A 14048-nucleotide genomic window follows, 5' to 3' on the forward strand; every position below is an offset into this window, starting at 1 on the left:
AATGTGGTGAGAGGCTTCCCTTCTCCATTCCCTCTATCTTGAATTTATGGACCTTTCAGCATCTTTTTTTAAAAAAAAGCTAAACTTTCGGACTTTTGCTAGAGGTGCGGCTAGAGGGAGGGGGATTCCCCCCCTCCCTTGGACAAGCGGCTTGAGAAGATTTTGCTTTCGCCCTCAGGGGAAGGAGGAGGGGGGAGAGCCAACTAATGATGCCTCACCCTCATAAAAGTGACTTTCATTGAACTTAGCTCCAGAATCTATGGGTGAACTGAGAACTTTTTGAATTTTTAAAACTTTACTATGCCTCTGAGCCCAAAGCTGGCAGGGCAAGATGGCACACTTCCGTTGTCTTCATGAACTATGAAACCTGACTCCACCTCTAAAATTCAGGCTTCCGGTCTTTGTCTCCGAGCCACCCAGAGGAATCTCTTGTGGATTGTTCTTCTTTGAACTCTTTGGGGAAAAAAAATTCATCTACTGCTAGACTGACTAAAGAAATCCCCATCTGTTTGGATCCTCTGCCTTCTGGATTCGCCTGCCTGCTCTACTTCTCCAGCTGCCCAGTCTCTATTTTGACAGATTTCCTTGCCTTAAAAACCATGTCTCCAAAAAGACCACCTCCTGGAAAGCCTGGATTTGCTACTTCTGCCCCAACGTCTGCAACGTCTAGCCCAGCTACACAGTCAAAGATAACAGAACTGATGCAACCCAAGACTACAGAGATAGACTTTCAACAAATGCTTCAACAAATTCTACAGGGCCAGGAGGAAATTAAGAAACAGTTAAGGGAAATGAAAGATGAAATTAAACAGAACCAAGCCCAAATCTTTAAGAACTCACAGAGACTGGACCTTGTGGAGGGTGGGGTGGCGGAGGCGAGGGGGGGGGTAGAGGCTTTACAGAAGGGGAACAAAGAACTTGACATCCAACAAATGAAAATAGAGTTTGAGAGAATGTCCTTTTATCTTAGATTTCAAAATGTAATAGAAGCAGATGGGGAAAACATAAGGGACATTATGACTAATATTTTAGCTGAATACATACACAAAGATAAACAGCAGATGGATTGGGAGATAGACCTAGCTTATAGAGTGAATTCAGCATATGCCAGAACACATAATGTACCCAGGGAGGTTCACATTAAATACTTTCTGACTGAGTTTTTGTGTTCTTCAATGCGTGCCTTTATTCTTCTGTTGGTTTGTCCGATGTATGTGGTGGTGCAGGTGGTGCATGGGATTTCATATACTCCTTGATTTTCTAACTCTATTTTGTCTTTGGGGTTTCTTAGGATGGTGGATATTTTTCGGTTTGTGTAGAATGCTGTCTTGATGTTGTGTTTGTGGAGGATCTTGCTGATTCTGTCTGTGGTGCCTTTTATGTATGGGAGGAGGGCTTTGCCGTTTTCTTGTTCACTGTCTTGGATTTTAGTGGGGTTTTCTTTTTGGATTAGGTTAGTGATATTGTTTCTTTGGAATCCGTTGGCTATTAGTACGTTGGTGAGAGTGTGTAGTTCAGTTTTGAGGTGTTGTTTGTCTGCTAAGCGTTTTGTTCTGGAGATGAGTGTCTTGGCTACAGAGTTGATCTGTGCTGGGTGGTGGTGTGAGAGTGCATGCAAATAGCGGTTTGTGTGTGTTTTCTTCTGGTAGATGGTGTGTCCTAGGGATCCATTGGATTTCTTATAGACTAAGACATCCAGGAAGGGGAGTTGGTTATTGGCTTCTGTTTCCATGGTGAACTGTATTTTGGGGTGTAGGCTGTTGAGGTGTGTGAGGAAGTTGTCCAGTTTATCTTTCCCATGTGGCCAGATTATGAAGGTGTCGTCTACATATCTGAGCCAGAGTTTGGGTTTGTGATCGGATTTTTCTAGAGCTTGGGTTTCAAAGTGTTCCATGAAGAGGTTAGCAATGACAGGTGAGAGGGGTGATCCCATGGGTACTCCTTCTATTTGTTTGTATTTTTGTCCATTATAGATGAAGTATGTGTTGGATAGGCAGTGGTTGGTCAGATCTAGGATATGTTTGGGGGGGTTGTATTTATTTTGGATAGCTGTCAGGGCTTCTTTGATTGGTACTTGGGTGAAGAGGGATACAACATCGAAGCTCACGAGTAGGTCGCTGGGCTGTAAGTTTTGTTTCTTTATGATCTCTATGAACTGGAATGAGTTTTTTACCTGTGAGGTGATGGATTCTGCATAGGGCTGTAGTTGTTTGGCGAGAAATTTGGCTAGGTTTTGTAGAGGTGAGCCTATGGAGCTGACTATGGGTCTGAGTGGGGTTCCTTCTTTGTGGATCTTGGGGAGACCATAGAGCTTAGGGCATCTGGATGATTTTTCTCTGGGAATGATTCTTTGCTGAATCTCTTCGCTGATGGGGGAGGCTTTTATTTTGGATCTGGTGGTTTTTTCTAAGTAGGTGGTGGGATCCGTGCTTAGGGGTTTGTAAGTGGAGTCTTGGAGTAGGTTGGTTAATTTGGTTTGGTAGTCAGATGTGTTCATGACCACCGTGGAGTTCCCCTTGTCTGCTGGAAGGATTATTATGCTAGTGTCTTCTTTTAGGTTAAGTAGTGCTGTCTGTTCCTCTTTGGGTAAGTTGCTTTTGGGGGGCTTGCTGGTGCAGAGGATGTTGGTAATTTCGAGTCTGATTCTGTTAGCGTCATCGGGGTTGATTTTGGTCAGGCTGGTTTCAACTCCGCATATAATGGTTTCAGTGGGGATGTGTTTGGGAGCGACTGCAAAGTTGAATCCTCTGGCAAGGACATTGGTTTCAGCTTTGGTGAGGATCTTATCTGAGATGTTATGCACTGTTTGTTTCATGTGTGGCTGTGAGGGGGGAGGGGTTTGTTTCTGGCGTTCTTTTAGTCTTCGGAGTTTATTGGTATGTGTGTCTGTCTTGAGGGTGGTCTGTGTTTCGGCTCTCCAGGTGGCGAGTTGTTTGGATTTGTCCCAAAGTGTGGGATGGATCTTGTTGCTGAGTTTGAGGTGAAGTGTAAGGAGATTTTTGTTGATTCGGTCTAGGTGGAATCTTTTTGTGTGAAGTTCATTTCTGATCAGGGCCATTTCTGTTCTTTTCAGGATGCGTTTGGTGGCTGTAGAGTTGGAGTGGAATTTTAATTGGAAGCATGTGGGGGTTAAATTTTGATCTCGGCAGTTGCGTAGGAATGTGAGGTCACATAAAATGGAAGCTCTTTGGACTTCGAGTTTTTCGTAGGTCCTGGTCAGATGGTGGATTTCCTCCCCGTAGAGGTACGATATTTGTTTTCTGAGGTTTTCGCGGGTGTTTGTATGTATGTCTTTGGTTGTTCGGGTTTTCTCCCGCGTAGAATTGGAAGTATCTTCACGACGTTTCGATGAAGTCTCATTCATCATCTTCAGGCTGGTGCTTCCGGCTTGGTGCTTCCGGCTTGGTGCTTCCAGGAGCAATGTGAGATCTCAGCCGGTTCCTCCTTTTAACTGCCAGTGGGGGTTTGTGCTGATTGGGTGGGAGCTTGGCTGCATTCTGATTGGGTGGAGGTGTATTCTGATTGGTAGGGGGCTTGGCTGTGTTCTGATTGGATGGGAGTTTGGCTGTGCTCTGATTTGGTGGGGGCGTGTTCTGTTTGGGTGGGGGCCTGGTTGTGCTTGTGTTAGTCTGAGTTGCAGAGGGATTTGAGCTGGTGAGCTGCGTTACTGTTGTTTGGCTTCGCGTTTGTGGTCGTGCCACATCTCCGTGGTGGGCATCAGTTTGCTTAATGTATGGATCTGAGGGGTTTAAAGTGGCTAATAATGCAGCTGTGGTCTGGCTTCTGGTTTGTGGTCCAGCTTCTGGTTTGTGGTCTTTATCGGTGTGGGTTTGGGCTTGCTTTTTGCATGGATGTGTGATAGTGACATCCTGTGTGGTTTTCGCGAGTGTGGGTCTGGTATCATTCTTTGTGTTAGGGACTCGTTTGTCAGTGAGGGCGGGTTTCCAAATGGCTGGTAGGCCATTTGGAACACTTTATATATATATGTTTTTGTAGATACACACACACACACACACACATACCTACGCACGCACGCACATATATATACAACACAAATATAAACACAAATATAAAAAGGCAACATTAAATATAAAAATATGATTTTCTGCCTGGATGGTTTTCTGTAATGAGCCGAAGGACAGAAAGGGGGAGTAGTGAGCTCCCTCCCATATTTGGGCATACCAGGGGCTGTAACACAAATACATACCTATTTCTCTGGCTGAGCTGATGAGGAGAGCCTGTGGCTTAGTGGCTAAGACTCCTGCCTAATATGTAATACAGCCCAGGTTCAAATCCCAGTAAGGGTATGGCTAGCTGATGAGAGCTAAATAGCTTGAAATAGATCTATACTAGTCTCCCTTTATTTATTTATCAGCACGAATACAACACAAATATAAAAAGGCAACATTAAAAATAAAAATATGGTTTTCTGCCTGGATGGTTTTCTGTAATGAGCCGAAGGACAGAAAGGGGGAGTAGTGAGCTCCCTCCCATATTTGGGCATACCAGGGGTTGTAACACAAATATATGTATGTGTGTGTGTGTGTGTGTGTGTGTGTGTTGTAACAGGGGTTGTAACACAAATATATGTGTGTGTGTGTGTGTGTGGTGTGTGTGTGTGTGTGTGTTTTCGTAGATTTTCACGGGTGTAAGTATGCTGGTTTTGTTGTATTCGGGTCTTTTCCCGTGTAAGGTTGAGATTGTCTTTGCAACGTTTCGGCAGGATCTCACCTACCATCTTCAAGCTTGGGCTTAAAATGGGAACGGAGCTGCCATCTTTCTGTAAGTCTTGGTGGGAGGGAATGGGGTGCTGGCTTTGTTTCAGTAAGTGGAATGATTGGTTGTGTGGTTGTATCATGATTGGTAGATTGGTGCTGATTGGTGCAGGCTGTGTGTACATTGTTGTTTTGTATTGTAACGGCTTGGGTGGTGGGTGGTGTTCGTTTGTTGGCCCAAGTTTGAAGATGGCAGGTGAGATCTTGCCGAAACGTTGCAAAGACAATCTCAATCTTACACGGGAAAAGACCCGAATACAACAAAACCAGCATACATATATATGTATATATGTCTTACCCACCCTTGACTATTTTACTAAAATATATTCTTTGTTAACTTCAAAATATTTCTGCTAAAACTCTGCTAAAGCAAGAGTTTAAGTAGAAAGTTCTAAACTCTAATCCATTTCCAAACTTACATTGCTTGTTTGAAGGATAAGAAAAGTGGAACAATGGGGGGGAGGGGGGAAATGTGTATGAGAAAGAGTGGAGAAGGAAAAAAAATCCTAATTTAAGTCTGCCGGGGGGGTGGTATCTAATTTCCACTTTGAATAGAATATTGTTCCAGTAATTATCCTACTATTTAAGAACAAGAATAATTAGTGTAGTAACCTCACAATCTAATAGTACTCCCAGCCTACTGTAGGCATGAACCCTACAATTAGAGTTGGAAAAGAATATGAAACTTTTTTTACTAAAGATTTCAAGATATTACTCTATAAGCAGCATATTAATTGGGTTTTGGAAAATGGCAAACTAATTTTGCAAATATTTTTTTCTTTCCCCGTGAATGAACTCCTTTGCTATCAATGTTTATATGGGAAGCATTGCTAATTGTTCAGTATAAAATAATTGCTGACTTTCATATCTGATCAAGAAGAAAGTTAATATTTCACCCTTCACTCAATTACCAGATCTCAGCTTTTTAAAAGTGTCTGGATGCAGATATTATAAAGTGGATCAAAGCAATTGAATCCTTCTTGAACAAAACACCAAGTAACACTTTTTTTTTTGATTCCTTGGAAATTGGCCCATCCACTCATTCTGGAAGAATAGACTTGCTGCAAAGCCCATTGATCAAGAATTTCAATTAGCAGAGTTGAGGAGAAGGGCCTTTTCTGCTGTGGCTCTTACCCTCTGAACAAGTGGTAGGTTCCAGATTCCGTTCCAACTGTACCCATGCGTTGTACTTACCTGTGATGCTTCCTCAAGCCTCCGCGATGCTCCAGCTGCTCGGCGGAGCATCACGCAGGCGCCATACATGCCATGCACCTGTGCAGAAGCGCCAAATGCTTAAAACATAGGTAAGGAGCGAGGGCAGGTGGGCGGGCCCTCTGGAGCACCGTACCGGAGGAGTATCCGGTGCTTCGGGCAGGCTCCGGTATGCCCGTACCAGGGCGTACCGCCTGCAACCCACCACTGCTCTGAACTATCATTGCCCCTTGAGATAAGATCCATCTGCACTCTCTTGATCTTTGGTAAGAGGCTCAAAACTTGATTCTGACAATCAGCCTGGGGCCACAATGAAGGCATTCCATGTTACAGGTGGTTAGTGGACTTGGGAGATCCCATGTCATCCTGTTGTATTCTGCTTTGTAACATATTTAATTGTTGTTCAATTTAATATTTAAAACTGTACTATCTTGTATTTGCTTTTATGATGTTGTAAGCCACCAGAGTCACTTGACAGTGGGATGGGTGGCATATACATTTAATGACTAAATAAACACTAGCAAAGTAGTGCATTCTAAATCTCTGCAGAACATCTAATTTGACAATGGGTGCTGCAGGAAGAGAGGTGATTTGCTTTCAAAAATGAAGAAACCAAACTATCTGCTTCAATGGATTTGATGATCTTAGGCTTTCTTCTCATACTTCTTTTGCCCTTCATCCACCTCCTTTCAGTATGTGCTAGTCAAGGGCCTGGCCAGCACATCCCAGAGAAGATGAACTAGTATCAGAACATCACCAACTGTTCCCTACTTTGATATTCCTGGTCTCCAGAGTCTTTAGCCATCCTGGAGCCACTTCAACACACATCAGGCATCTTCCAAGATAGGAAACTTTGTGAACAGTAGTGAGGACAATCCTAAAGCTGTCTATCCTGGAATTACTTGGGCAATGCTGCAAGCTCTGAGTTTTCTGCTCCAGGCCAATTTGGTTTATCAATGGGAATCTGATCTAGCAACTGCCAGTCTTATGGTTTCTTAGGAGGCTTTTGAGAGGTTTCATAGCCCTGTATGGGCTGGATGACAGAAGCTTCCTGAGGAATTTAGGGATGCACCATGAGAACCTCTCCCAAAACCCTCTCAGTATTAATCAAGGGAAGCTAACCAGTTTCAGATGGAAGTGATAGTGCTGCTGAACAAGGTTAGCATATGAGAAGACTTATAGTGTATCTACATATCTTTGGTGATGCAGTGGTTAGAATGCAGTACTGCAGGATACTTCTGCTGCCTGCCAGCTGCCTGCAATTTGGCAGTTCAAAAATCACCAGGCTCAAGGTCGACTTATCCATCCTTCCGAGGTGGGCAAAATGAGGGCAATATTCTGACTCGGTAAAGCACTGTAAAGCGGTATATAAGCCTAAGTGCTATTGCTGTCTGTAGTGATACATTCAGGTTTATTGCATGAATCCATTTGAGAAGGTGCTTAATTTGAAGCTTCATTAAAATGCAGCATTTCTACACATTTTCACACAGCCTTACTTTATCAATTTACAAACTGAGGGGTCCTTGGTCCTCTCTGAGATGGGCTGTTTCCCTGCAGATGTTTCATTACCCAAACTAGGTAACATCATCAGTGTTAGTCCTATAATAGTACTGATGATGTTACCTAGTTTGGGTAATGAAAGGTCTAAAAGAAAACAAGCAAGCTCAGAGAGCACTAGAGCCCTCATTTCAACTCTGAGCTACAAATCTTCTCCTTTATTGGTAATGTACAAATTATATCCCTTTTATTTCACTTCATCCCCATTTTTTTTCCAAAAGCTATTAGATCTCTCTCAGCTGTCATTGTAAATTCAATTGGTGCATGCTTAACACTAGAAAGAATTCTCAAATCCCATAACTTCATCATAGCACTTACGTAATTTGCCCAATTACTTCTGAAGTAAGACGTTATTAATTGAGTCTGAATATCTTTTGCTGCTATTTAAATCCATTTGTCCTTCATTTGCCACTCACTCTTCAATAGAAAAATACGGTATCACTCTGCAAGAAATCAAACTAACATGCATAGCAAAAAATAGATAGGCAGCCTCACCAAATCATATCTATTGATTCCATTATTTTATTGTCCGTGTAAACATGAGAGAAAATGCTATGAACAAGACACCCAATTACAGCATAACTCCTCAAAAGTGGTAAATTATAGGATTTAGCTCATCAATGGCTGCCAAGCAACTAAAAAAAGTAAGTTGTAACATTTTCAGTCAATTGCAACAATCCAAAATACTAATAAAGCAGCTACAGTTAACCCCAAGTAAGACTGTGTATCACATTGGCATAAAATCTGAAACCAGAGAAGAAATGGATGGAATTTTAAAAATTCATTTAAAGCAAAATTTGTATTCCTAATGTTTGTTTTGTTCCTTTTGTTCACGGTATAGAAAAGAAGGATGTTCTGAGGCTGTCAGGTGAAAAAAAAACAGGACCACTTGTGAATAGTCTCAAGCAGAAGGTTTATTATTGGTCATCTATATTACAAGAATCTCACCAGACTGGCTGCATTCTCTTGGCGATGGTCCAATAAGACTTCAAAGATTCTAGGGGAGGTAAGACCTGTGCCATTTTCTCAGTGGAAAAAATCTAAACTTGCCTTCCTTTTAATACCTCTGTCCAGTTTAGCTGGAGATTCCACCACAGATAAACACACTCAAGAAGTACTCTTCTAAAGGGAAGGAGAACAACTTAGAGCTATAACTAAGTGTTCTTTGCAATTTCACATGGCAGAAGTCTAAACCTCTTTTGTTATTGTTTATGCATATTGAAGTCTTACTAACAGGAATGGCTTAATCATGTCTTAGTCTTTCTCTTACCCTAGTTCTTCATTTGACATTAGAACTAGGTTTTATTCAGCAAAATAAACACTTTACATGGGGTTTAATTGGTTATATATTTATGGATTGTACAGATACTCATCTTTTTGTTCATAAAAATTATGTAAGGGAGAGCAGTGTAGACAAGACAGAATAGATTTAAGTGACATTGAGTTTCTACTCCCCCCCCCTGAAAATCAGCACTGAACTTCATCTGCATTTGATTAACTGTCACTGTGAATGTTCTATTGGACAGTTATTATTTGTACTGATAAATTCTACAGTTCAACAAATGCACTAATATCAATCAAATCACTTTTAAGTGTCATGAATTCTAGGAGTCTACCTATCTTGTTCTACTATAACAGAATAACAGGATATCTTCTGCTACTTTAAAGCCTTGCCAATGTATAGAAAGCTGCAACCATATACTGCATACCTATGAATAAATCAGTGTCACGCAATTGAATTCAGTGTATGCATTCATGATATGATTATAGCCACTGTTATTTTACACAGTAAAAAAAATCAATGTTCGACTTGTCAATTAGCATATTTGTTGACATAATGGCAGAAATATTTTTGCATTTAGGAATGTTTTGCTTGGGATTTCAAAACTTTGTGCAGATTTCTAAAAACAAGATATCAGTGTTTCTTCCCTTATCTTCTCTTCCCATGATTTAATAAATGCCCATTTAGAGTCCTCTTTGCATAACCTCTAAAGTGAATATGAGAACAATATTGTGGCGCATACACTGCTTCCAAATTAATTTCAGAAAATCAAACTTAATTGAGGACGCAAGCAGATTTTATCATGGGGTATTGCATAGAACAACCACATAGCTGGGCATCTGTTTATAGCTATTTATATCGATATGAGTTATATTTCTTTAATTCTTGCCATTTGAAATTGTTGCCGTTTGAAATATTATTTAAAATGTAGAGATTTTAAAGCCCAGTATTCTCCTACTTTATCTTACAATAAAAGCAGCAGAACATGCTAAAGAAAGTTCACATGCTAATGAATTGCATAACCTTGTTGTCAGTTGTGTCCAACCCATCGCAACCCCATGGACAATGTTCCTCCAGGCCTTCCTCTCCTCTACCATCCTCTGGAGTCCATTTAAGCTCATACCTACTACTTCAGTGATTCCATTCAGCGACCTCGTTCTCTGTTATCCCCTTCTTCTTTTGCCCTCAATCTTTCCCAGCATTAGGCTCTTCTCCAGTGAGTCCTTCCTTCTCATTAGGGGGCCAAATATTTGAGTTTCATCTTCAGGATCTGGCCTTCTAAAGAGCAGTAAGGGTTGATCTCCTCTAGGACTGACCAGTTTGATTGCCTTGCAGTCCAAGGGACTCACAGGAATCTTCTCCAGCACCATAGTTCAAAAGCCTCAATTCTTTGGCACGTGACCTTTCTTATGGTCCAACTTTTACAGCCATACAATGCAACTAGGAAAACTATAGCCTTGATTATATGCACTTTTGTTGACAGGTTGATGTCTCTGCTTTGTAGTATGCTGTCCAGATTTGCCATAGCTTTCTTCCCCATAATCTGCATATTTATAACTCTGCCCAGTGTATTTACATAGTTTCAGCTGACCTGACAATACTATTGGGATACTTCTCCAATTATATTAAAGATATGTGAATGTGATATTATTTATTTAACGTATAGAGATTTCTGGAACTTTGTACTAATTTGAGCTCTTCTGGGTAACCTGCTTCTCAAGTTCAACACATCACACTGTAATTTATCCCTGAATCAGAGACGGAAAAACAGTGTTTTTGATTCTGTTCCACTCCACTCTCTTCCATGTCTTGTAACAGTGAATATTAATCATAGGAATCAAGGATTCCTGAAAGAGTCAAATGTATTTCTATAGAGGGCTGATAATGGTACACTCTTTGGAAAGAACATTTATGCAGAATTCATTGACTCATTGTAAGTAAATCTTTTGTGTAGCTTCTTTCGGGAAACAACAATCTGCTTTTGTCCTACTTTCTCTCCATCCCCTCAACTCTGCCACACCATTTTAATGATGCCTTTAATACTGAATGTTTATATAATGCAACAATTACCTTTTACATGTCTTTGTGATAGTGGTATCACTTTGAGTAAATCCATACATAGCACACAGTTGTTAACTTATACCAATTCCTTAAAGTTCTGATATTAATTACCTTGATTGAAATTTAGAAATGTAAATATAAATTATTATTACTATTAGTTTCCTCCTCATTCCTGTCACCCATCTCATCCCACTTATCACTGCAGGACTGTAACTTTGTTGCTTGTATCCTTAAGATTTATATTGATATTGATTGTTTCCTGATTGCTTATTTGTACCCTTCGACTATCATTAAGTGTTGTACCTTATGATACTCGATGAATGTATATTGTCTTTTTATGTACACTGAGAGAATATGCACCAAAGACAAATTCCTTGTGTGTACAATCACACTTGGCCAATAAAGAATTCTATTCTATTCTATTCTATTCTATTCTATTCTATTCTATTCTATTCTATTCTAAAATTGTGCCCCTCAAATATATAAGAAACAATTCATCCCTCTGCTTATTAATCTATCATACTGTATGTTTCATCATTGTAATGGTATGTGGAAATGACCCTGGGTGAAGAGATGCTGCTTAAGGAATGGTCAGATAAGAGGAATCATAGCCTATGGCTGCATAGTTGTCAGAGTAAGAGGCTCTGAATAGAGTCTCCCTAAGTTATCAGGCTGTAAAAGTGACAACAGGAGAATTGTACTTCCAATTTGCAAGATTCTGCTAATGTAGCTTTACAATATGATAGGATTAGCCTTGGGCCATGAAAAAGCTAGACAGGAGGAAAATTGACTTCTTCAAGCTGTGATGTTGGAGAAGGCTCTTGCACATTCCTTGGATAGCCAAAGTAACAAACAAGCAAGCATTGGAACACAGAAAGCCAGACATATCACTGAAAAGCAAAATCTCAAAAATTCCACTTTATATCAGCCATATCATGTGATCAGGCTCATTGGAAAAGACTGTTTTGCTTGGAATGGTTAGTGGTAAAAGGACACAAGGCTGACCCAAAATAGATAACCTCAAAGCCAATACGAGCCGCACCACAAAACAACTGAAAGTAACCATACAAGATTGGAAAAAGTGGAGCAACATGGTCCATAGAATATAGATGGGAATCGAAACATGGTGGAACAGATGGCTCACTATCAGAATTAGCTTGTTTCCTATCTAGTCTGCTTGGTAAGGCTAACGGCAATCTTGCAAGCCAGAAAGTACAATTCTCTTGCCATCACATTTACAGCCTTAGGGAGGGTTATCACAGCATAATGATTTCTAACAGTTAGTTATCATAAATTTAGGATGCCTTAACTATGATAGAATATAGTGAGGAGATGGAGCCCCAAGATAAAGGGACACATTCCAGAGGAGTAACTCAACTCAGATATTATGTATGGGAGAAAGAGGGTAAAAACAGTCCCTCCCTAATAGTTCACAGAGTATATCGTAGTTGCAGATAGTAGAGTTTTCAGCCTTCAGCAAGATTTTCTCTATAGGTGTGAAAGCAGTTTGGAAGAATTAGCATGTGTTTTTGCTGGTTTAAGGCCTAACATTAGCTGAATATTTGCTATATGCTACAGTAGGAACAAGTTACAAAGTTGTTTTTAAGTCACATCTCTTTGCTTTATTAAATAGTTTTTCTGCCATCACCCCTATGAAACATTAATTCTTTGCTAAGAATTCCTGGTTTCTTTCACACTTTGATGAAAGAAACTATTATTCTATCAAATAGAATAATGTTTTCTGAAGCATTGAAACAAAAGGGCACAACATCCTGTCTAAACTGCAACCAACTAGACCATAAATTAACTCAGTTTTAATCACAAATCCATAAGACCGAAATGAAACCAGTTTAGCCATACCTAATCTAATAAACAAAATTCTGTCTTTAACTGATTCTGCAAACCGATTTTGTCAGAAATTGACAAATAAGGGGATCAATTAAATAATGAAACCCAATTATTTTAAAAGGAAAAAAAGTCAGAGTTCAATATGTGTTTAGAACAGGATGGGAGAGGAAGTCCATGTCCAGATTTATAGTAATATTCTGTAGACTGTTCTTGAAACTATTCAGGATGAAACTACAAAAACACTGCATGCTTTTAAAATGCTTTTCCCCGTTTTTCTCTTTTATGCCATTTTACAATGTCACAAATACAGGTCTAGGTCAGAGGTGAACAATTTGTAGTCAAGAGCCGCAAGCATCTCTTTACTGAACATTCCAGAATTACTATAAAACCAAAATGGGGATGTTCTCTTTTAAAATATAACCTCTACCCCAGTTCCCTTTCAAGTCCCAGGCCCCTATCACTTTGGGTCATTGTCCTTTCCACTGTTACATTTCTTTATCAAAATGCAGCCCATGATCCCTCAAAAGTTATATGCTTTTAGTCTGCTAAATTTTGCAAACGGCTTTTCTTTTACAAGCTTATCTGCAGAAAAATACATTCTTAAGATGCTAATTGGTACCCTGTAAAATAGAAAGATGGAATATAAAACTGAACAATAGGAATACATTATCATTCTTGCAACAAATTTATTTGGTAATGCAGAGTTTGGGCTGCCTCATGCCATATACAACCACTGATAAAAGTTATTGAATACACAGTCAATTGATTAAAGAATCAAGTATCTCTGCAGAATAATCTACTATGATCTGTGGTAAAATGTTCTAATTCAAACTGTGCCTGACTTAAAATGTGATGCCACAGGGTTATTTTGGAAGGAAGATTATGTGTGTGTGTGTGTGTGTGTGTGTGTGTGTGTGTGTGTGTAGCCTGACTGTACACCGCCCCGAGTCCCTTTTGGGAGAGGGGGCGGTCTAGAAATACGAAATAAAGTAAGTAAAGTAAAGTGTATGTGTATGTGTATGTATATGTATATGTATATGTATATGTATGTATGTTGTATTTGTACTGATAAATAAATAAAGGGAGAAATGAGGGAGTAGTGACCTTCCTCCCATATTTAGGCATACCAGGGGTTGTAACACAAATACATATGTATGTATGTATATACACATATATATTCAGAGCAGTGGTGGGATTCAAATATTTTTACTACTGGTTCTGTGAGTGTAGCTTGGTGGGCATGGTGTGGATTGGTGGGCGTGGTAGGGGAAAGATACTGTAAAATCTCCATTTGGTCCCCACTTCAGGGGAAG

This window comes from Natrix helvetica (genome assembly GCF_964273705.1).
Source record: "Natrix helvetica genome assembly, chromosome: 3".
NCBI lineage: Eukaryota > Metazoa > Chordata > Lepidosauria > Squamata > Natricidae > Natrix > Natrix helvetica.